Below are 22,013 nucleotides of genomic sequence, written 5' to 3'. Positions count from 1 at the left end.
AAAGAAATTCTGAAATGGGAACCAGAAATATCTTTATATGGCCAAATCTTTTTATTTACAAACTGTAACTTGCCAATGCTTCATTCTAGAGCTGGTGAATATGAGAGATTGTTCTTTCCTGACCCCTTAATCAGATTCCTGTTTCCTAATTGCTGTCCAGGGGCAACACTTGGACTCTATATTGTTTCTTATTTCAACAGACAAGAAGTCATTTTATAGTGAACACCTGAAAAAGAAAACCAATTTTACTCTTTATCTTGGTAAGTGAACTTCAGGTTCCAGGCATTTGAAGTCAGTGTTATTTTTTCCCCTCTACACTGCAAGTCCTGTCGCACACTCCTTCCAGCGGGGTCTGTAGCTGATTTTCTTCCAGCTTTTCTGGATGGGGAGAGAAGAATCACACTTCTTTAAGAGATCTGCTATTTAATGCTGACATGAGGATATCAGGAAAGTAGATTTATTATTGAATGTCCCTACCTATTTTTAGTCAAGGCACTGTTATTTACTGCTTCACGATGACTCATAAACCATATCCTAGCAGGCAAACCAGTGCTGGGGTAGGGGGTTGCTACATAATTCTCCAGGGACTTTAAATCAGTGTAGACATGACATCTGCTTTTTAGCCTTTATTACATTTTTCTGGACTGCTCACTGTCTCTGCATAATAGTTGTTATCCTTAAGAAATAGATCATTTTCATCAGCTGATTATACATGAAGAATTATGTGCTTAGCAAAAATAAACACTTGATACAAAAATTTTAAAAAGACAGAAGTTTTTTGTTAAGTATTTTAAGTTCCAAGAAGAAGTTTCTTTATATGAAGTGATGTAAATTATCTTACAAAGGCTCTGAATGGACTCGGGGCCAAGACAGCTAATATAGTATGTGGGCTCCTTTTCTATTCCCACCTCAAAATAGGATCGGATTGGAATCGGGGTCCCACATGTCACCAGGAGGTGGTCGTCCTTACCTTAGTCTTGCCCTCCTCCCAAAGAAAGAATTTCTTCTCTTACTTCCTTCTGTCCTTTATTTAAAAATTCTGCAAGTTCAACTCTAGGAACATTTAATTGTTGGGTATCTTGTATTAAGAGACAGGTTTTTCTAGGCATTGAATTGAAATCGTATTCTTTTATAATCTCTTCCCATGTTCAGAATTGGGAACTTCTAGAGCTGGGAGCTGGAACTCTTCTGGTTTTATCTTGAGCACCTGCTTTATTTCTCCCTGATTCCCACCATGAGAACCTCTGACTGTGCATTAGTTCAAAACATTAGTTTTAGGCCTGCTGTGTGCACAGTAGGCATTCAGAATGTGTTTTAATTCCTGTAATGGCATAAGGTGAATATATTCTTATTCATGTCTCATTCAACTTGGCTTTTTATCAGTATTAGGTATCTGCTCCTAAAATAGAAAATATTTATATATAGACCAAAAGGACTACTCTTGGATTAATTACCCTCACCATTGTAATTCTAGCTTCAGGATGACTTTTGGTGAAGGGGAATCTGTAAGTCTAGTCAAACCAAAGGTGGTCTTCAGATTTCATGGAAAGAAAGAGAACAACCTGTGATTCCTTCTTTCCTGCGGTATTGCAGTTTGGAAGATTTACCTAAATTTAGGGATGCTTGCTTTCTGAATGATTTTAAATTGTTTGTATTAAATATTGATTATGTGCAGAATTTATAACATCAGGTAGGAAGCTCACTAAACTTTAATGTTGAATTCTCTTTTCTTTTTACCTCTACTTTGGAGCCTTACATGCTGTTCTAATTTCTCTCACACCTGGAGATATAGACATAGACATATAGTGACGTATGTGTGTGTGTGTGTGTGTGTGTGTGTGTGTAGCCAGCTATTAGCATCTTTTTTTAGACCTAAAACCTGTGTTCTAGCATTGCTGCAATGCTCTTTAGTTAAAAAGATGATTCTTATTAAGATGTGGATAGTGCAGTTATTTTAAACTCCTAAGTATTATATATAGAAGCCCTTATTCCTGATACAACAGGAATCTGGTTTCATGTTTTCTTACAGAGCATTCATGCATGACAAGAGTCTTGGGCTGAGCTCCCCAGAAACCAGACTCGAGATGAGGGATTTTTGTGCAAGTGTCTTATTAAGGCAGTGCTCCCAGGAGAAACACATGAGTTGGAGAGAGAGGGAAGAAGCAAGCAGAGGGATACTTCAAGCAGAGTCCCTGCCTCAGCCTTGATCCTGGAGGAAAGCTCTGGAACATGATGGCTCCTGAAAACCTCTTCCTTTTGCCTCAGGGTGGGGGGCTGGTGTTTTCTATCCCTGCCTCAGCCTTCAGCTGTGGACTAGTGGGAGAGGGGTTGTGAACTTGGAAGCATTTTGGTTCTTTGCATCTGCGGGCGAAGCAGCTCCAATAGTTAAGGGATGTTCCTCTGAAGAAATAGGCAAGTGTCATCCCTTAGAAGCAAAGTACATATAAGCCGGGAGATGGGCACACAGGACAGTGGAAAGGGGCCCAGTGGTATCTGGCCGGGACCCTGGATTGTCTGCTTTCCCTAGCAGCATGCCAGGCCATTCCCTCACCCCTGCACACCCATTTTTTCATCCCTGAGGCTTTTAGCCATTACCTGGGACAAGTCTTCTGCACTCTCAGAAGCACTTTAAATGCACTTTCTTCCCTAGAGAAGGTACCGAGCTTCTGCTTCAAATATCCAAGTCCTAAAGAGATCGCAGTGTGGAGATATCAGTGAATCAGTAGTTGTCAGTGAATAAAATTTCTACATATATTAGAGTTAAAAAAAATAAAATCTGAGACTTCAAAGGCTTTCCTGAGATGAGCATCATCTTGAATAATGATTTTACTGCCCTAAAAAAAGGAGGCAAGGATATTGTGTGATTGTATGATTGGCAGTTACTCTGCTAGTGGCATTTTTGAGCATACATACTAAATGTTATTTTTCTTTCTCTTTTAACCTTCCTTTTTATGCCCTAATATTTGACCTTTGCCTTTAAGAGTATTTTCTCCCACAAACTTTTTAGGGAGATATAGATGGTTTTCCTTGGGCACCTTCAATTCAGTAGAGCACAAAAGTACAATCCAATGGAAATTTCATGTGAGCCCCATAGGCAATTCCAGTTTTTCCTGTAGCCTCATTAAAAAAGTAAAAAAGAATCTGTTGTTATAGCAGCCTGAGCTGGAGGCTGGGAAGTCCAAGATCACAGCTGAAATTAATTTTAATAATCTCTTTAGCCTAGCACATCCTAATGATTCTTTGAACATTTAATTAATAAAAACATAATTAATGAGATTTTTACGTATCTTTCATCTGGTGTATATCTTATACTTAAATCTCAGTTCAGACCCGCTCTATTTCAAGTCCTCAAAAGCCACATTTGGCTAATGGCACTGTGCAACTTCAGAATGTTAGAGAAAAACCTGGGTAAGAGGCTTCCTTCCTCTGAGATAAGACTTTGTTAGCACTCCTGAATCTCTCAGCTTGGTAACTGTTCATTAAAAACAGGAGGCAGCACTGTTTTCCAAAGAAAGTGAGCTGATCTGTCTTGGAGGAACCTGTGTTATTTGCGTTTGTTAACGTAATGCCCTGTAGTCACGGATTCTGACTACACTGATTAGGTTTGGGGGCGCCTGAGTGGCTTAGTGGGTTAAGCATCAGACTCTTGATTTCAGCTCAGGTCATGATCTCAAGATGGTGAGACTGAGCTCCATGCTAGGCATGGAGCCTGCTTAAGATGATCTCTCGCTCTCCTCAGTCTCTTTCTGTCTCTAAAATAAGTAAAATGATTGGGTTTGGCCGCTGAGATGTCAATGCTAACCTTCAAGAGTACAGAATCCTAGGGTCACTTTTTGGGGGAAAATGGATCCTGAATGAAGGTTAGTATATAGAAAGATTTCCAAGAGGAAAAGGAGAGCATCATAGGTAACGGAAAAGTGGGTGTGTTTATGAATATAATGTGTGTTGGAAGGTTCTAAAAAAAAAAGTTTGGGTACTTGTGTGTAAACTGATGAGGCCATTCCTTTCTGGGCACGCTGCTGCCCAGTGGCTCCCTCTCCTTCCCTTTCCTGGTCAGCTGGACTGGGCTAGAGTTAGGAAAAATCTAAAGTCTTCTGCTTAGTCAATGAATGGCCAGCCCTGGCCTTCCATTCATTTTTCATTACCTTCACTTAGTCTTTACTGACAGAGGCATTCCAAGTGGTGGGCATACCCCAGCCTCAAATGTTTTCTGATTTGTAGGGGAATTGAAAAAAGAGAGAAAAGAGCAAAAACAAAGGAAAGGAAGAATTTTCTAACCCTTTACTTCTGTTACCAAAAAGGCACACCTCTTCTACCCATAGGTGTCCTCCTCAGGAGAGAGAATTCTACACCCTGGCCAGTAACAGGGTTTTTCTCACCATCTTTCTATTTCTGGGATGGCTATCTGTTGCCTACTTCTTGGGTCTTCATGGCCAACTGGGCTTCTTTTCACAAGGTGATTGGAAGGAGGGAAGATGGGTGTGGGGCCAGCACCATGACTTTGGGAAGATAACTTACCTAACAGTTGCAGAGGTCAGCATTCTGTACTTTCTGGTGCTTCCTGGGTTTCGCAGGAAGATCTCTATCCCTTGTTACAATCTCAAATTTATCTCAGCTTGGACCCTGAAACTAGGTACAATGAAATTTGACTTCCTTTCTCTCCTTCCTCTTGTGAAGTCACAACCTTCAACTAGAAAAGATTAAAATGTCAGCAGCATAAGAGTTTAGAGGTGAAGTGTATTGAATTCTGCAACTTACTGTGAAATACATCTTTTAAAAATCTGATGGATGGATGGATAAAAAGCCACCTATTTGGAAAAGCTAGGTGGTGGGAATACATTTGTTCACTGTAAAAAAACAAACAGCCCACAGTTCTTTATTTTTAAAATCTTAGAGTCAACTATACTTCAGTAAAAATATGGTAGAGAAGAAAAGTATTAACCATAAAATTATAGTGGGGTACATTTGCCAAAAAGGTCAGTTTTCTACTCTAGTAAGTACTTAAGGTTTGTCCTGTTCTTCAAACCCTCCAAAAAAGTTAGTTGCAGGCGTCTAAAAGTTTGTGGTATTAGCAAAGTTGTTTGTTCCACGTCATTTCCCAAAAGACTAGAAGAAACTAGAAAATGCCTCACAGTCCTGGATAGAAAATTTTAGCTCTTTGCCTTTCTATTTCTCAGTCTTTTTGGGCTTTTCACACGTAGCTTGTGAGATGCTACCCTTGAAGTCGTTATGCTAATGCAGTTGTTTCTGTGTGTCATTTCCCAGGCGCCCCTGTGTGGGCGCCACACCAAGGACTTCTCCCCTCACTGTTCCAGACTCCCCATTTTGAGTTCAGTGTCGGAGTCTTTTCCAGGCCTAAAATACAGACTCCCCACTGCCAAATGGAACTATTCACTTTGTTAGGTCTGTTTCTATAAAAGAGAGGAGAAAAAAAACCCAAAAAACCCTAGCTCTGCTCTTTGTAAATTTTGTGTGCTATAAAAACAAAATGGCGAAAGCCCAGTGGAAATGGTTGCATTTGAAAAGTCCTTACCTACTTTTCCGAAATGAAAAGAGGAGCAGGCAGCCTGGCAGCTGTCCTCAGGTGGGAAAGGGCAACCGACGGAGGCCTGAGGACTAAAATAAACCCTCCCGGGAGAGGAACCAGCCTGTGACCTTGGGCTGTAGCCACCTCCCTGATCAGCTGCCTCCTTTCTTGCCATATTTTGTGGCCCCTGGGGGAATCCATGTCATGAAGGCAGGAGGAGGGCAGTTTGAGGAGGACTGGGAGGCTCTGTTGGTGAGAGTGCTGTTGGGGTCTGCTGGCCCATCCGTGTAGCCAGAGGACGGACGGTCTCACCAGGAGCCTTCTGGTTGCTGGGAGAAGGCAGTACTCCCAAGAAAAAGAAAATAAGCAGCAAGAAGCTCATGTGATGATCATGTTTTTTATACTTCTTGGGTAATAATACAGCGGTCTCGAATTTGAGGAGGTGCACTCTATCCTCTCATCAGAGATCTGTCAGAGGGTCTCAGTGGACCTGATAGGGAAATAGAAGTCAACCCCAAGTCCCCTAGCAATTAGAGGTTTCCTTTCAAACTGGATGGTGCTCCTGGGGACTTCTCTAATTTCTCACCTGGCTTGGGTGCCTTACAGGTGTGGGAGTCAGAAGGGGAGCTTGGGAGCCCGGGGCCTTGGTTTCCCATCTGGAAAATGCGCGAGATGGTTCTGAAAGCTGTTCCTGAGAACGAGGCGGTGCATACATGGGACCTGTCTTATTATACCCGCTACGTTCCTTCTCGTTTTCCTTTCCCGTGGATGTTGCTGAGGCTCCAGACTAATTGCTACGTAACCGGCTGGCCGCCTTCTGCTCCTCTGCAGCCCGATGCTCTTTCTTCTATAAAAAAGTGAAGGCATAAATGGTCTGTAAAGGACCAGCCTGGAAGAGCTCCAGTGACCATGTTGTCCCCTCGTGAAGGACCTTCTCCTGCCTAGGGGTGCTCTGCCCCCTGGGACTCTACAAAGTGATGTTTCTGTGGATTCCAGACTGTGTACAGATACGCTGCGCTTCGGTTAGGAAGACCATCTCTGTGCATTGACCGTTTTCTTTCCATGGTATTACAGTATCTCTGCTTCCCTCCACCCACGTTTCCCGGCACCACTGCCTCAGCTGCTGCTCATTTCTGCCATCCTCCGGGGCTTCAGTCTTAAAGACCTGGGCTGCCTCGCCTTTGATTGAAATGAAATTTTCATAACCCAAAGTAACCATTTTATTTTTTTTGTTTGTTTTTTTATGGTTTTAATTAATTTTTGGAGTGGGGAGAGGGAGTGAGAGAATCCTAGAGCAGGTTCCTCACTCAGGTGGAGTGAAATGCGGGGCTTGACCTCACAACCCTGAGATCATGACCTGAGCTGAAATTAAGAGTCGGAGGGTTAACTGACTGGGCTATCCAGGTTTCCTACAACCATTTTATTTTATTTCATTTTATTTTGAAGATTTTATTTATTTATTTGACAGAGATCACAAGTAGGCAGAGAGACAGGCAGAGAGAGAGGGAGAAGCAGGCTCCCTGCTGAGCAGAGAGCCCGATGTGGGGCTTGATCCCAGGACCCTGAGACCATGACCTGAGCCGAAGACAGAGGCTTTAATCCACTGAGCCACCCCGGCGCCCCCCTACAACCATTTTAAAGGGAACAATCCAGTGTCATTTAGTGCATTCACAATCTTGTGCAACTACCACCTTTCTCTAGTTCCAGAATATTTTCATCACCCCAAAGAAAATTTCATTATATGGTTGCTCCCCACTTTCTCCTTCCTCAGCCCCTGCCAACCCCCAATCTACTTTCTGTCTCTGGATATTTCATATAAATGGAATGATGCAATACAGGGCCTTTTGTGTCTGGCTTTTTTTCACTAGGCACAATGTTTTTCACATTCATCTATGTTATATTGCACGTATCTGTACTCGATTCCTTGTTATAGCTGAGTAAACTAATGTCTGTTGTATGTATATACCACAATTTGTTCACTACCCATTAGTGGGCATTTGGGCTGCTTCCGTCTCTGGCTATTGTGAATAGTGCTGCTTTGAACCGTGCATGTATGTGTTTGAGTCCTTTTCAACTGCTTTGGGTATATACCTAAGAATGGAAATTCTGGATCCCCTTGTAATTCTGTGTTTAACTTTTTGAAGAATTGTAACCCTCTTCTCTATCATAGTTGCACCATTTTGTATTCCCACTAGCAATGTATGAGAGTTCCACTTTTTCCACATGCTTACCAACACTTATTTTCCTTTTCTTTTTATCATAGCCATCTTCACAGGTGTGAACTTGTACCACATGTGGTTTTGATTTTCCTTCTCTGATAACTAATGGTGTGTTGCATCTTTTCATGTGGTTGTTGGCCATTTGTATACCTTCTTTGGGGATATGTCTGTTCAACTCCTTTATCTGTTTTTTTAAGCAGGTCGATTGCCTTTTGATAAAAGTTTTTTATTCTGAATACTTGATCTGTATCAGATATATGGCTTGCAGAAACTTTCTCCCATTCTGTAGGTTGTCTTTTTTTTTTTTTTTTAAGATTTTATTTATTTATTTGAGAGAGAGAGAGAATGAGAGGGGAGAAGGTCAGAGGGAGAAGCAGACTCCCTGTGGAGCTGGGAGTCCAATGCGGTACAGGATCCAGGATCATGACCTGAGCTGAAGGCAATCATTTAACCAACTGAGCCACCCAGGTGCCCTTGTAGGTTGTCTTTTTACCTTCTTGATCATGTCTTTTGATGCATAAAATTTTTTTAAATTTTGATGGAGTTGAATTAACCTTTGTAGTTCTTGTGCTCTCATTGTTTTATATGAGAATCCATTGCCAAAGCCAAGGTTTGAAGATTTACCCTTATGTTTTCTTCAAAGAGTTTTGTGGTTTAAAGCTTTGATGCATTTTGAGTTAAATTTTTTAATATATTAGGTTGGGGTTCAATTTCGTTCTTTTGACATAGGGATCTGGTTGTCCCAGCACAGCTTATTGAAGAAACTGTTCTTTCTCCAATGAAAGATCTTGGCATTCTTGATTTTTTATTTATTTTTTAAAATTTTAACTCCAGCATAGTTAACACATAGTGTTATGAGTTTCAGGTGTTCAATATAGTGATTCATCAATTCTACAATATTCTGTGCTCATCATAAGTGTACTGTCTTTAAAGAATTATCTTTAAGAGGAGAGTGAGCGAGTGCCTGAGTGAGAGAGTGGGGAGAGGCATAGGAAGAGGAAGAATCGGACTCCCATGTGAGCAGAGGGCTCAGTGCCGATGCAAACTGAGTCACCCAGGTGCCCCATGATTAGTGAACTCTTAATCCTCATCACCTAGTTCACCCCTCCCCCCACCCACCTCCCCTCTGGTAACTGTCTGTTCTCTGTAGATAAGTGTCTGCTTTTTGGTTTGTCACTTTTTTTTTTTCTACATTTGTTTTGTTTCTTAAATTCCACATGTGAGTGAAATCATGTGCCATTCCTGACAGTCTGTTGGCCATGCGCCACATTGGTCGGATTTCTGTGTCTTTGTAGTAAGTTTTGAAATCACGAAGAATGAGTCTTTCAGCCTTGTTTTTTTTCCCAATATTGTTTTGCCCATTCAGGGCTCGGCCTCCTCTTCTTTATTTTTTTTACAGATTTTTATTTATTTATTTGACAGACAGAGATCACAAGTAGGCAGAGAGAGAGAGGGGGAAGCAGGCTCCCTGCCGAGCAGAGATCCTGATGCAGGACTCGATCCCAGGACCCTGAGATCATGACCTGAGCCGAAGGCAGAGGCTTAACCCACTGCGCCACTCAGGCGCTCCTTGTCCTCCTCTTTGATTATTGTTTTGTCCTGCAGTGATTCTTGAATCGTGTTACTGTGCCTCCGAACAGAGCAGCAACCCAGTGAATAGTCCTAGAGCTGCGTGTTTATTATAGGCAGGTGTGGTAGAACCCAAAGGCTTTTCTTGCTTAAGGTCATTCATTCCCTAGGAACCTTGACAAGAGCCGCATTGATGGTATTAAAAGCAAACCCAGTGCACAGGCTGTTGGCTTGAAGCTGCTCGTTAGAATTCCAAGGCAACTTTTTGGGAAAAAAACAAACAAACAAAACAAATATACAGTCTCCTCTTTACTGTGATAACTAGATATTGTTTTTTGGTTTGTGCATATGTTTAGTTGTATTAATCATGATCTTCAATATATAAACAACTTTCCAATAAACCTCTCCTATAAAGGAAAGCTCTGACCTAGGCATCAAAATCAGAAAGTAGTCAGAAGATGGAAAGACAGAGCCGGGGGGAGAAGGGGTGATTTTGCCAGGATCGGTTGCTGGGATGACTCACATTTGTTTCCAGCATGTTTGACCTCTGGTCCATTCCTTTGAGAATATGTGGGATTTTCCTTTTGGAAATTACTCTTATCTGTGAATCCTCAGCAAATGCTTTTTAAGCATTTCCAGATGGCCCCAAAGTCCTCATCTAATAGAAGCTGAGAGATTGCTCCTGGGGGGTGGGGGGGTGGGCAGGAGAAGGCTGCTTTAAGCCCTAGACACTCCACAATGGGAAGGTAAGAAATACAGGCCTGTGTTTTCTGCTTGACCCTCATTAGAGTAAGAGAAGAGTTACATGTGTGTTTATGTATATACATGTGTATGTACTAATGAACTCTCATTTAGAGCACTGAGTGAAAAACCCAAGTAACTATGAAGGGACATGTATTAGACAAATGAAACAAGGTAGCAAGAAATGGATTTTGGGTGAAAGTTGCAGGGCTCTCCATGAGCGTGTCCGAGTTTCTTTTTTCCAAAAAGTAAGCTTATTTTTTGTACTTTATGTGGTAGCTTTAGTGAAAACATTTTTTGCAACAAATATGGATTCTTTGTGTTTAGAATGATCTTTGAAGAAGCTTAAGAAAGGAATTATCAGAGTGATCATAAGGGGAAAATACAGGAAAACTTCATTATTTCCCCCTCGCATGCCATATATAGTCACACTATTGTCATCTAGAGTGGCCATTGCAAAATGTTACCAACAGGGTGGCTTAAAGAACAGCAATTTATTTTCTCACCATTCTAGAAGCTAGAATGGTGAGAAAATGTCATCAGGAGTGGTTTCTCCCAAGACTTTTGTCCTTGGCTTACAGATGGCCACTTTCTTGCTGTATCTTCATGTAGACTTGTCTCTGTACATGCACAGCCCTGGTGTCTGTGTGTCTAAATTTCCCCTTCTTTATAAGGGCGCCAGCCGGATTGGATTAGTGCTTACCCTCATGACCTCATTCTAATTTAATCACCTCCTTAAAGGCCCTGTCTCAAATACAATCACATTCTTGGGTAACTGGGAGTTAGAGCTTCAGTGTAAGAATTTTTGAGGAGACAGAGTTTAGCCCATAATAGGCAGTGTTAGGTGTGCCGAGGAAGGCGTAGATCAAGTAGGACATTAGAACCAGGGAAGCAGGGGCGCCTGGGTGGCTCAGTGGGTTAAGCCGCTGCCTTCGGCTCAGGTCATGATCCCAGAGTCCTGGGATCGAGTCCCGCATCAGGCTCGCTGCTCAGCAGGAAGCCTGCTTCCCTTCCTCTCTCTCTGCCTGCCTCTCTGCCTACTTGTGATCTCTCTCTGTCAAATAAATAAATAAAATCTTAAAAAAAAAAAAAAAAAAAAGAACCAGGGAAGCAGATAAAAGCTCAGGGCCATGAGGGACCAGGAAAGTTGTGAGAGGGGACTCTGTGCACTGCTAATGGGGAAGAAGGTGTTTTCCTTGTGTTCGATATGTCACTTAGCTTTTGCTGTATAACAGACCAATAACTGCCCCCCCCCATGTAGTGTTTTAAATCGATGACCATTTATTTAGCCCACAATTCAGTGGATTAGCAATGTGGACTTGGCTTTGGCTGGAAAGTTCTCCTACGCTTTGTTGGGCTCACTTAAGTATCTGTGGTCAGCTGCTGGGTATATTGAGGATGGTCTAGGATGGCCCCAGCTGGAATGGGGCCTTTTCTCCTCTTGTCTCTTGCCTTCTAGCAGACTGGCTTCGGTGTGTTCACAGGGCAGGAGCCAAGTACAGGAAAAGTGAGAGCAAGGGGGAGAGAGTGAGTGTGTGCAAAAGCACACCCATCATTCCTGCCACATTCTATTCACCAAGGCCAGTCATAGGGTAGCCCAGATTCAAGAGGTGGGGAAGTGTAGACCCTTTCAGGTAAATGGCTTTGAGATGAGGATTATTTGACTGTCAAAGTTCCATTGCCTATATTATTTTATATTCAAAATAGACTTTGCTTCTACGCATGAATCAGAAAACAACATTCTGGAAAGGAATTGCAAGTGCATTAATTTATGAGTGAGTGATGGTTCTTTATTCCCAAATTGGGATGAATAATTTAATTAGAACATTTATGTAAGCCTTGGGTGTCTGTCAGTCCTGCGTGGCTTGGTCTAGACAAATCACTGGGACAGATCCTCATTGGGAGAATGCTGAGGGAGAGCTCAGTTTTCTTCCCTTATGCTACTTAGAATACTAAATACCCTGGAAATAAGAGTCTAGTAGAAACCTTCAGCTCTCATGTCATTGCAATAGACCTCATAAAGCTGAAGCAGGAGAAACAGGATCTCTGCGGTATTCTTTAGGGAGGGTATTGAGCAAATTCAATTCTGACACCTTATATGGGAAAATATGCTTCATAACCCTCTTAGAAGAGCGTTACCTCCGTACCAGATTTACTAGTCGTACCTACATGGGGGGTCCTTTAAAGGACTCTTTCCTCTAATTAGTTCAGTATCTCATATTAAAAAATAAAAACAAAAAGAAAATGCAGTGTATACCAGCTGCTTCTTAGCCCCATGTTGGATGATTCCAGTCCACTGAGTTTCCATAGAGATTGAAAAGAACACAAGTACCTTTGGGGGCAGAGAAAGGCAACTGGTGTGTAGGGTCTGAAAATTCCATTAAAGTTATATATCTGGAAAGCAACAATAAACCTATTTTTAGAGCATTTCCATAAAAGAATCGTTTGGCAGATTCTTTTTTTTTTTTAAAGATTTTTTATTTATTTATTTGACAGACAGAGATCACAAGTAGGCAGAGAGGCAGGCAGAGAGAGAGGAAGCAGGCTCCCTGCTGAGCAGAGAGCCCGATGCGGGACTCGATCCCAGGACCCTGAGATCATGACCTGAGCTGAAGGTAGCGGCTTAACCCACTGAGCCACTCAGGCGCCCCAGATTCTTTTTTTTTTTAGATTTTATTTATTTGACAGACAGAGATCACAAGTAGGCAGAGAGGCAGGCTGAGAGAGAGGAAGGGAAGCAGGCTCCCTGCTGAGCAGAAAGCCCGATGGGGGGCTCGATCCTAGGACCCTGGGATCATGATCTGAGCCAAAGGCAGAGGCTTCAGCCCACTGAGCCACCCAGGTGCCCCTCATTTGGCAGATTCTTAGAAAGTTATACATGCACTTACAGTATGACTCCAGCAACTTCCCTCCTAAGTTTTCTCCCCAAGAGAATGAGAACTTATGTCCTTACAAAGACTTGTCAATGAATGTTCATAGCAGCTTTTGTCATCATAGCAAAAATTGGAAACAATCAAATATCCACCTATGAATGATGGATAAAGAGATTATGATGTGTGCAGGCAATGGAATACTGCTTAGCCATGAAAAAGAAGCAAATTACTGGTAAGATAACAACTGGGGTGAACCTCAAAAACACCCTGTTAAATGAAAGTAAATGATACGTAAAAGAGAGCATGCAGTGGTATTTATAGGATGTTCTAGAATAGGAAAAATCTAATCTGTAGTGACAGAAAGCAGATCAGTGTTAGCTTGTGGTTGGTGTGTGTATAGGGTAGGGTGTGGGGGTGAGGATGGCAAGGATGCCTCAAGGAAGTTTTGGGTTAATGGAAAAAACTTCCAGTGTCTTGGTTGTGGTACTAGTTAGTTACCTGGGTACATTTTATTTTATATAACACACACCTCAATAAATTTAGCTCTTTGGGACAAATCATTCATAAAATAGACATACATTAGGGCAATGTAAGATTTTTAGGGTCATTAAGAGGGGACATTTGGAAAGATTAAAGGTGTCTAGACACTTTCTAGAAGCTCTCATTAGATGAAGCTTATTTGTTAGACTTATTGGTCTCTCAGTTGTCCATGGTTGGAGACAGTGGGCAAGAACATGCAAGTAAATGTTTATGTAGTCTCATCATGTTGTAGATCTGGCTCAAGTGACTAAGCCGCCATCTTTTTAATTAAAACCAAATTTGGAACATTCTTTAACAGAATTGGGGCCACATCACTTCTATGGCTGAACTGTGGGAGGAGCAGCTGGGTAAAGTTAACAGACCATTGTCCATATGCGATGCAGGGCAAAGGAGAGAAAGCTCGAGTTTATGGTTCATAGATCATATATTCGTGTCAATCAACTCCTATTCTTTGAAAACCGGAGTATTTTAAAAGTGGGTAAATGTTCTATGTATACGGTTCTGGAAGGGACAAAAGTCCCTTAAAATTATTTGGAAGTGTCCAATCTAGTCATGGAGAACCTGCTGCTAAGAGCCTCTTTTGGTCTGTTCGCTCTCTGATCGTTGAAAAGATAGAGCTGTGAGAAAAATGTTTGTCCTGTGTTTATTTAGATTCAGTATTTGCATATAACTTAGTAAGAACAACTTGTTTTCTTTTAGCATGAAAGGGTTTATTAATTCGCAGATGTCATTCATGCCCCAGAGTGCTAGAGACAGTGATTTATGTTGTCAAATGCTGGTGATGCTAAAATGAGAACAGATTTTGTTTTGCTTCTTAGCCAAATTACAGTCTGCTCAGAGTGACTAAAATGTATCTCATTTTAGCTTTGTTTGGGTAATTGAGAAATGACTTTCAGATTTCGTCTTTTTAATGTTTTAATATTAAATGATAATGATGCTGACTCAGAGAAACTTTTTGGTTTCTTTTTCTTTTTTTTTTTTTTTTTTTTTTTTTTTTTTTTTTTTTAAAGATTTTATTTATTTATTTGACAGAGAGAGATCACAAGTAGACTGAGAGGAAGGCAGAGAGAGAGAGGGAAGCAGGCTTCTTGCTGAGCAGAGAGCCCGATGTGGGACTCGATCCCAGGACCCTGAGATCATGACCTGAGCCGAAGGCAGCGGCTTAACCCACTGAGCCACCCAGGCGCCCCGATGGTTTCTTTTTCATTAGTGTTTTCTAAATGGTCTCTTTTTTTTTTCTATTTTATGTCTGACTTATTCATTCAGCAAATATTTACCTGGTGTCCGCAGTGTACCAGCCCTAAGCACTTAAAGAAAACAGTGAGACCTGTCCCTAATCTTTTAGAGGGTGGTTTTCTAGTAGAGGGAAATAGATAATAAGGAAGTAAACAAATGGAAAGACAAGAGAATTTCATATAGTGATAAGCATTAAGAAAATAAAGTGAGATTGATGATAGAGGCTGACTAGGGTGGGGTAGATGATCCAGTTGGATTTATAGATGAAGATTTATTTGGGTGTATGATATGAAATTTACTGATATGGAAAAGATGAGAGAAAATATATGGATTTTATTTTGAAAAATCAAGTGTTCTGCTTTAAACTTTAATATGCTTTGTATTCGGGTAGAAATGTCAAAGAAGTCATCAGATATAAGAGTCTGAGCATTTGGAGGTATGAGGGCTAGAGATGGAATGTGAGCAATGGACAGAAATTTAGAGCATCAGGAACCTATGAGATCACCCAGGAAGAGAACATATAGAGAGAAGAGCCTTGGGTCACTGACATGTGTGAAGGTTAATAAGCAAAGCAAAAAAGGTCGTGATTGAGGACAAATGGCTGGTGAGAGCAAGAATAACTAGGAGAGTATGGAATTGCTGTCACCAGGAGAAGAGAACATTTCAAGGAGAGAATGGTTAATCGGGTCAAAGCTGGTGAGATAGTTGATGGGGCCAGAAAGACGATCATTGACTTTCACAATAGAGAGATCATTGAGGATGTTGACAGAAGGGGAGAATTCTCAGTGGAGCAGTCTGAGGAGAGAGAGAGAGAGGTGAGGAACTGAAGTTTGTTTATGTTGACACATTTAAGAAGTTGGGTTTGAGTCAGCATTATTGGAAAGGGCCACAGGGAGGGGATACTGGAGGTTTTAAGGAGAGCGTATTTTAAGAGAGTGGAAGAGTAAACATACTGAAGAAGGACTATCAGACGATCTTTGAGTGTTCCTTTGAGAGTCGTGGTCTTCAGCTGAAAGTGAAGGCTGGTCAGTCTGGCTATGGAGTTTTCTTCAGCTTCATTCACCTCCATGACCACAGCTGCTTAGCAGACCAAGAAGGAGTTGTAGCCACAGTGGGGAATTGGCCAAAGGAGTATGAGGGAGGGAGAGGCTGGAGGTGGGGGGAAGGGGGAGAATGGTTGTAAGGCATGGTGGTCAGTGGGACTGGGATGGCTAAGAGGGGAGGGAGGCCTGAGGGCTGTGATAGGTAGCAAAAGAGTGATACAGTCCTTGAGTCACAGGTCTCCATGAGATTGGGAATTAGAACCATGGGAGTTATAACCATAGAGAAGATAACCAGTGGGCAGGGAAGGGATGCTTGCCCAAGGATTTTAAATTCATAATATCAAGGTCAAGCAAAAGCCCATGAGCATGTGTGACTGAAGCTGGGTGGATGAAGATATCATTGGAGGTTAACAAGTCAAGCATCTTTGCTTCTCTTAGGCCATGAATGGTAAAATGTATTGATCCCAGTTTTATAGAAAAATATATAATCATGTGTAGGACCCCCTTGGCTGCAAATGATGTAAAGGTGCTCTACTTATATAGACCAAACTTCTTCCTTTAGTGGAAAACGTGACTTCCGACAGCCAATAAACTCGACATATCCTAGCCTCAGGCATCCAGAAAGACAAACCACTTTTCCAGTCCTGTTTTCAGGAATCCCTGGGAAGATGATGAATGGCCTAACACTGATCCCCAGGCTTTTGTAGAACCAGCCATCCAGAGCTGGCCAGATGCCCAGCTGTAGATGCGGGTTGTTGGGCGGATAATCCCATAAAGGCCTCCTACAAATACCAGTGGTTTTATATCGTTTGGTGGGGAAGAAAGTCTCAGGCTAGACACACTTCCTGGACAAACTCTTACTGAAGAATGAATATAACGTAGGCCCCACGGTCACTGTTTCTGGCATCTTTCACGAGGAGTCTGGATCTTGTTATTAGCTTACCTTTCCGGTTTAACTCAGCAGGAAACGTCACAGGCTGTGATTGCCTTTATCTAGTCCAGGCCAGATCTCTCCATTGTCTAGATGCCTTGGTTTGTCTGTTCCTTATTTAGCTATACAGTCTCTTTATTGAAGTGTAACTAACATGCAATTAGGTAGGTGCACAAATCTAAGTGTACAACCCACTGGATTTTTTTTTTTTTAAAGATTATTTATGTTAGAGAAAGCATGAATGGGAGGGACAGAGGGAAACGGGGAGAGAGCCTGGAGCAGACTCTGCACTGAGTGTGCAGCCCAACGCATGTCTGGATCTCATGACCCCGAGTTCAGGACCTGAGCCCAAACAGAGAGTGGGACACTTTACCGACAGCACTACCCAGGCACCCTAATTCGTTGGATTTGAATGAAATGAATGCACCCAGGTAACCTCCTACAGAAATAAGATATTCCAGTACCCCGGGAGGCCCCCCTTCATGACCTCTTCTAGTCACTATCCCTTACGGAAGAGTAACATCTTTACTGACTTCTTACATGGCAGATTAATTTTCTGTCTTGATGTTTGCACCAGATAACCTGGTTATCTGAGCAGGTATGCTAGAGAAAATGAAGAAGGTTTAAATGACCTTCCTTCCAAGGCCTAAAAGTCTTGCCTCTCCTCCCCTTCTCTCCCCACGGCAAGAAAGAGCAACCTTCCAGCATAAAGACATTACCCTCAAAGTCTGTCGGTAATTATGTAATGATATAAATTGATAGGACACAGGGCTCCTTTTGTAGTATCCTGACTTTTTCCTTTGGGTTTGGCTTTTTGTTTTTATTTATTTATTTTTTCAAATATGAACCTCAGGAACATTTTTTATGAGACTCTTGCAGGGAACAACCTATTTAGACCAAGGCTAATTGGACAAGGCCGTGTTTAATCTTCCATTTTGTGTGTCTGTAATGGAGACGGCTCTTCTGATAAGGATAGCAGATGCTGACTTAAGTGCTCTTCTGTTTTTCTGCAACAGAGCAGGGCTGGGCGATGGCAGGCGCCAAGGCAGGGCTTTCCTGGACTCATTTTGAATTGATGGGAGAGGCACTTAGTCCCGACAAGCAGGAACATTCTCCAGGAGTTTCTATGGAAACCAGCAATGTCTGATGAGATCAACTGCTAAATGCCATTTCCTCCAAAGGTGGCTTAGGTGATAGGATTTTGGATAAAACTTGGCCTGGAAGAAACAATAAGTTCTTTCATGGGAAAGGACAGCTGAGAAACTTTTATTTACCCTCCAGCGTGCAGGTTGCTCTTCTTGTATATTACTCCCCATATGCCATCATGATACCTGTGAGATAGTTTTACCTCTAGTTACTTCCCGAAGTGATGCCTTGCTGATGTTATTACCGTGTCACAAAAATACAGAATGTGGAACAATGGGTCACTCTACCCCAGGTCTTGAGAGAATGGATGAAAAAAGACAAAATAAGAACTCTAAGACGTGGTCTTTTCTGTCTTCTGTATTTTTCCTCACTTTTCTTCACTGTGTTTTATTTATTGGAGTATAATTTTACATTCTGGGAGATGTATGTCTTAGTTCATGAACTTATATGGGTATATACACCCGTATGACTGCTTCACACATCAAGGGGTGTGTATGTGTGTGTGTGCGTGCGCACGTGTGTGTATATATATATATATTTTTCAAAGATTTTATTTATTTCTTTGACAGAGAGACACAATGAAAGAGGGAACACAAGCAGAGGGAGTGGGAGAGAGAGAAGCAGGCTTCCTACCGAGCAGAGAGCCCAACCAGGGCTTGCTCCCAGGACCCTGGAACCACGACCTGAGTCGAAAGCAGACGCCCACATGCCCCAAGATGTGTGTGTATATTTGACTGACCTGTGTGTACACACACACACATACACACACACACACACTCCATAGTCTCTATTACCTCAGTGTGTTTTGGGGATCATTTTCTCATATTTCTCACCTGGGCCTCCATGTGCAGCTGCTCCTATTGTGCAGTAAACAACCTACAAAACCATTGGTGGCAGCCGAATTTCTAAGCCCTAATTTCTAAGAGGTGCTTGGTGGATTTTCACTGACTTTAGCAGAGTTCATTTCACCAGAGTGGGTTTACCCACCCATCTTGCTGTTTGGGGTTAATATGGGTCTCCCCTAATTCAGATCAGCTGCTTTTGCCAGCCATGCATTCATTTACTTACCAAGGGCTTTTCGAGCCCTTACAGTCTACAAAGCATTCTGCCAGATATTCTCTGTAAACATAAGTCAGAGAATATGCCTTCCTAAGGTTCTAGTCTACGGTAGAAGTTAAGCAATGCAAATAAGCAGTGACAAATCAGGACAGGAAGTTCTAAACTATGTAAGGTCTAAACTTTGTAAGGTCAAGCCAAGCCCACCAAGCATCTGTTTGTTCTGGACCTTGAAGACAGAAGCATTTGAGCAGAGGGAGATCATGGAGGCCAGTGAGGACGATTAGGATATAGGATAAAGAAGTTCTTTGGGCTACAGCATATGATAAGGAAAGCAAAGGAATGGAAGAGAAGGAAGGTCTTCTTTAATGAAGAGGGTCTTGATTAAAATAAGGAGGAACTTGAACATTGTGCTAAGGAGTTTCGATTTTTTTCTGGAGAAATTTGTCCCTTGTATTGTTAAGGGGCCAGGAGCATCATACTGAATCGGTGGCCTCTACTGGTTTACATGCCTCAGAATCTTTGGGGTAAACCTCAACAATCTGGGTTTCTTCACAAGCCTTCCAGGTGGTCCTTATGCATGCTTAGGTTTGAGAAGCACCACCACACACCCGTAGCTCCTGAGACCACAGACCCCTAGTGTTGCCAAAGTTTGCTCAACAAAAGAGGAATTCCAGTGGTGTTAATAATTGTTTTATGTAGAAGAGAAATGTTGGACTGAAGTGAGATCCTTTTCTTTACATGGGATTTCCAGAACCCAATATATTCTACTGTCAATTGTGAATCTCCCCAGGGGAGTTATGGTATGTAAGTGTTCTGCAAATTGTTTTTCCATGGAATCCTTTTCTTCTTTTTCTTAGCATTTTTTATAAGAATGAATAGGGGGATTAGTACTGCTCCTTACACTCTTGGGGGACATTCCATGGCATGCAATGATGAGCCAAAGAAAGTTTATCATCAGGAAAGGAAATGGAATAGCCTGAAGGGAGTGAGACTCTGTGAGTAATCATGTGGATGTCTGTTGTGGGTTCAGACAGTTGGGTTGGTTGGGGGGCTGTGGGTTTGGGAAGAAGGAAATGATGGTCTTGCCCTGCCGTGAGGAGGCTCCTGGAGTGGTCCAGTTGGGAACTGCTAGCACTGGAATCGTGGTGGTGCAGGGTTGGGCAGGGCGGGGAGGTAGTCAGGATTTTGCAGGATGGGCTTAGAGCCTGTGGATATGGCACCAGCCCAAACTGTTTTCACATTCGACTCTAGAGATGTTCTCCTGTTACTTCACCACAAGCAAAACCCCTCATGGCCCATAAAGGTGGTTTCTGAAAATGGCTGTAGTTCATCCTGAGAGACTGCCGCACGTGTGCTGTGGAGGAGCAGGTGGGCTGGTCCCCCCAGGCTGTCATTCCATCCTGTATAGGCATAGTTGTCCATCAGCCCGGAGCAGGAGAGCTGGAAAGCAGCCCAGCCTTTGATTTCCAAATCTGATCTTACCATTCCAGGCCTTTCTACAGTGACACCGTGTTTCTGGGTGGGCGCTACCTCAACTTTGATACCACAATACCTGTCCCTGTGATTTTCCGGGGCATAAAAGGAAAATGCAGTTGTCAGCCGTTCCTTGTGACTGAGGAGCCTTGTGGTGGCGTTTTCCTGATGGTGCTCAGAGACAGGTTATATTTGAGGGACTTCCTGACTTACCACAGTAAACACCCTCCTTGTGCCTCTGGATGAACAACTGGGCCATCTATGTTGAATTTTTTAGTAGGAAGAGCAGAACATTTAAATTTCATTTTTTGTAAGAGCAATATATCCCTATTTAAAAAAAAAAAAAAAAAAGGGAAAGAAAGAAAGAAAAAAAAACTTCCTGAAGAAATACAAAATGGATTGATTCCTGCACTGCACACACTCCTCCCCGACCAGTGCTTTGCAAGCAATCACTGGAACGATATGTTTTTAAATCTTCTTTTGGTTAGAGCTATAACTTAAATTATATTCTCATCTTCCAGCATTTAGTCAGTTTTGAACATTAGCTGTTGACTTAATCAATAAGGATTTAACTCCTCCTATAAATGACAACCTTGGATTTTGTTTAGTTTTGTTTTTGTTTTTTTTTTTTGATAATTACGTTACTGCATGTCCTCCTTCTGTTACTGGCCTGTGTTAGTTTTTTTTTTTTTTTTAAGATTTTATTTATTTGATAGATAGAGTGATCACAAGGAGGCAGAGAAGCACGCAGAGAGAGAGGGGGAAGCAGGCTCCCCACTGACCAGAGAGCCCGATGCAGGGCTCAATCCCAGGACCCTGAGCTGAAGGCAGAGGCTTAACCCATTGAGCCACGAAGGTGCCCTTGGCCTGTGTTAGTTTATGTAGCATTTTTGAACCCCTGTTTCTTTTTCCTCCAATAACTCAAATTCTCTTGACTTGCCCATCAGGTAAAGTGATGGTGTTCGATTCCACTCTCCTTTTCCTGGAACTTTCTGTCATTTCCACTTGTCTGAATAGGTCCTCTTACTTATACATTGTCAAATATTAAAGCATTTCCTTTGTTCTTTTTTCGCACCTTAGACCATCATCATTTTCCCACTCATTATATATTTGCTACAAACTTGATTTTAATGGAGGCATAGTATGGAGCATTAAGGATGTCTCTTCATTTCCATAACCATGTTGTTTCCCTCTGTTCCCCTCCTGCCCAGCTTTCTCTTTCCTTCTCTCTACAACACCAGTTTGTTGTAAATAACTTTGGATCCTCAGCCTTTTGGCTTTTGCTTTAAATGCAACCATTTTTAAGTCTTCTTTGCTATGTCCAAGGTTGATTCTTCCTCTTAGCCTCTGCTCCAGCCAACCCCAAGCCATGCCTACTGTGACTCCCTCCCATCATATTCTGGGCTGGAACTTTCCCTACTCTGATCTTAGCACACATTTGCTTTTTTTTTTTTTTTTTTCTTTTTTTTTTTTTTCTCTATCTTCTAGTCTTGTTTAATCTGGACTCCTTCTCCTCTTTGGCTTTCAGTCCATGATGTTCTTTATTCCTTTGCTCTCACTGGGGGACTCGGGAGACTCTCTAGGGGAAAGAAGAGAGGGAGGAAGGGAGGGAAGACAAGCACATGAGTTCAGTCCAACAGCCCTAGCCACTCGTGT

General features: G+C 42.1%; 1 protein-coding gene and 1 long non-coding RNA gene across 9 annotated transcripts in view; one reads left to right on the top strand and one right to left on the bottom strand.

Moving 5' to 3' along the window:
• The window catches only part of PLCB4 (phospholipase C beta 4), a 426,130-nt gene that overhangs the window by 170,510 nt on the left and 233,607 nt on the right, over positions 1-22,013 (top strand). The gene's annotated exons all lie outside the window — the stretch shown is intronic.
• LOC125108927 (uncharacterized) lies at positions 282-4,656 on the bottom strand. Its single transcript, XR_007130053.1, has 3 exons — positions 4,519-4,656; positions 2,596-2,686; positions 282-378 (listed from the first exon to the last, which is right to left on the bottom strand). It is a non-coding gene; the product is annotated as an uncharacterized LOC125108927 (long non-coding RNA).

The sequence above is a fragment of the Lutra lutra genome, chromosome 9 (genome assembly GCF_902655055.1).
Source record: "Lutra lutra chromosome 9, mLutLut1.2, whole genome shotgun sequence".
Classification (NCBI taxonomy): domain Eukaryota; kingdom Metazoa; phylum Chordata; class Mammalia; order Carnivora; family Mustelidae; genus Lutra; species Lutra lutra.
Note: the sequence above shows the minus strand (reverse complement) of the source record. Positions and strands in the feature narration are given on the sequence as shown.